Source organism: Periplaneta americana, chromosome 11, assembly GCF_040183065.1.
Source record: "Periplaneta americana isolate PAMFEO1 chromosome 11, P.americana_PAMFEO1_priV1, whole genome shotgun sequence".
Lineage (NCBI taxonomy): Eukaryota > Metazoa > Arthropoda > Insecta > Blattodea > Blattidae > Periplaneta > Periplaneta americana.
Genome location: NC_091127.1, coordinates 152,555,564 through 152,558,268, shown reverse-complemented (window position 1 = coordinate 152,558,268; position 2,705 = coordinate 152,555,564). Strand labels below are relative to the sequence as shown.

The window sequence follows — 2,705 nt, the reverse complement described above, 5'->3', positions numbered from 1 at the left end:
TTATTATGTTTTCAAGTCAACTGACGTCCTATATGAATTTTTAAAATTCCAAACTAAGACCATTTTTCCAGTTTTTTTGTCAAAAAACCTTCAGTGTCGCGTGCTACAGAAAACCCTGTTTAGTAAAAATTACTGTACTTCATAGGCATAATTAAATGGACTCATGAATAATTAAGAGGCTAGTTCAGAAGAAATTATTGTAGACAAACATGACGATATGCCAAAAATCTCTGTTGAAAATTTATTTCCGTGAAAATATCGAAACAGACTTTTGACATATTTTATTTTAGCCGCTACGGTGGTCTAGTGGCTACAAGCTGGACTTGTAATCCTGTGGAGCTGGGTTCGATCCCCGGTGTACCATCGATTTATAACTTGTGTTGGGCAAGTCCATAGTCCAGGTAACACAAGTTTTCTCCGGGAGCTCTGGTTCTCCTGTGGGATCGCAACAAATCATAATCTCATCTCATCGCGGGTGTAGCGTAGACCAGCCTCCTATGGCGCACCCTAGACAACGATTGTGTCGGTAAATTGGTCTACACAACTGGCTTCATATAGGTGAATGACGGAACCAGGATTGACTGCCGTCAGTAGAAGTGGTTGAGTGGCTCTGTCATTTATTTTGTATTGTCCCATGCGCGGTGGTCTTACGCTGTAACCACGAAACCAAAAAGTACTGCTGTATATGAAATCGGAAACCTCGCGAGAACGAGTATTATTAAAAGCAATATAAAAATGAGCTACGACACATGTTTACCACTCATGCCTTCTCGCAAATCACCAATACCATTGGAGCTCGATCTCTGTCTTGCAATTTTGTTCCTCAATCTAATATAGCTCTAAAGGTAACGGTTCTATATTCACGATTTTAAACTCCGACCCTATTTCCCACATATCCTAGTTGACCTCCCACCATTTCCAAATACACTTTGATCCCTCAATACACTGGCTTACTATGAATATGGTAATACAGTTGAGCGCCGAATATCAGGTAGGTCGCGTACTGCGCTTTGACAATTGAGACGTGTATTATGTAAGCACTACATAGAAGGCTCGGAATTGACGAGAATAGACTTCAGAGATGTATATTCTTACAGAATCCCGCGACAGAGTTGGGCGTTCTATATCGCGCATCCTAGAGTTACTTTAAGCTTCAGTTTAAGACACGCATGTGGTAGAAGAGAGGACCACCACTACTACCTGTCAGAGCGAAGACACTCTGCTAGAGGAATCGGGAATTTCTTCTTAGGTGCATACGTTGGCACTCATTCGGAATAGCTATAGCTTTGGATTTCCAAGTTGAGTACGCCGAGAAATTCCCGTGAGGCCAAGTGCAATTTGTAGTGGACAAAGATGCCGCGCTGTTGAGACAGGCTCTTCGATACTCTCATTATCACTCGCAGAATTATACCATATTCCGAAATGCGTTATAATATTTATTACCAGTACATGTAGGAAGGAGAAAACTACATTCTGTGTGAGGCAAGCTTTTCCGGTATACCCAATCCCTCCACACAGAATTAAGGCTGGCTCACAATAAGCAGGGAACGGAAACGACGAGAACGAGAACGGAAATAATGTTAAAATAAATGTATTTAAATGTGAGTATTCACAATAGTTAATTGAGAATGCTCACGTTTAAATACATTTTAACAATATTTCCGTCCACGTCGTTTCAGTTCCCGGTTTATTGTGAACCAGCCTTTACAATATTTTTCGTAAAATGCATAATAATCTTCATTACCAGTACATGTAGGAAGGAAAAACTAATGCAACGTATCGTTTTCCCAGAATACAGGGTTACTACGCCGGACGTAACACCAAGAAGGCTACCAGGGATATCTCTGAACTATATTTACTATACAAATCAAGATTTTCAGGTATAACTCCCTGTAAAGTTGATTTGAATAATTTCGAGGGAAAAATTGTTCCGGAGCCGGGTATCGAACCCGGGACCTTTGGTTTACCGTACCAACGCTCTACCACTGAGCTACTCGGGAACTCTAACCGACACCGATCCAATTTTTCCCTCTATATCCACAGACCTCAAAGTGGGCTGACAACCGTCAAGCAACCAACTTCGAGTGCACACTAACTCCGTGTGACTTAAATTTTTCCCTCGAAATTATTCAAATCAACTTTACAGGGAGTTATACCTGAAAATCTTGATTTGCATAATACACGTCACTGTTCGTTAACAGAAAACCACAATTTAAGTCACACGGAGTTAGTGTGCACTCGAAGTTGGTTGCTTGACGGTTGTCAGCCCACTTTGAGGTCTGTGGATATAGAGGGAAAAATTGGATCGGTGTCGGTTAGAGTTCCCGAGTAGCTCAGTGGTAGAGCGTTGGTACGGTAAACCAAAGGTCCCGGGTTCGATACCCGGCTCCGGAACAATTTTTCCCTCGAAATTATATATATTTACTATAATTTCTTGCTGACGGTGGCCCCGTTTTCTCTAGTATATAAACATTGCTATTTTTTAAAAATATGTCGAGCCTTAGTCTTCAACTTCAAAAATGTTAATCATATTTCAATTGGTTCCGCTTTATCCATCCATATGCTGGTAGTTCGCCGCGTTCTTCCCTTTTGCCCTCTACACAGCAATCTCGTCTGGCCGCGAAACCAGGTGGCCCGGTTCGGTTCCCGGTCGGGACAACTTACCTGGTTGACGTTTTTCCGGGGTTTTCCCTCAACCCATTCTG

At 41.9% G+C, this 2,705-nt stretch overlaps 2 non-coding genes across 2 annotated transcripts; one reads left to right on the top strand and one right to left on the bottom strand.

The window, feature by feature from the left end:
- Nucleotides 1-1,928: 1,928 nt before the first annotated feature.
- On the bottom strand, nucleotides 1,929-2,000 carry TRNAT-GGU (transfer RNA threonine (anticodon GGU)). The gene has a single exon. It is a non-coding gene; the product is annotated as a tRNA-Thr (tRNA).
- A 322-nt stretch (nucleotides 2,001-2,322) lies between these two features.
- On the top strand, nucleotides 2,323-2,394 carry TRNAT-GGU (transfer RNA threonine (anticodon GGU)). Its single transcript has one exon. It is a non-coding gene; the product is annotated as a tRNA-Thr (tRNA).
- Nucleotides 2,395-2,705: the final 311 nt, after the last annotated feature.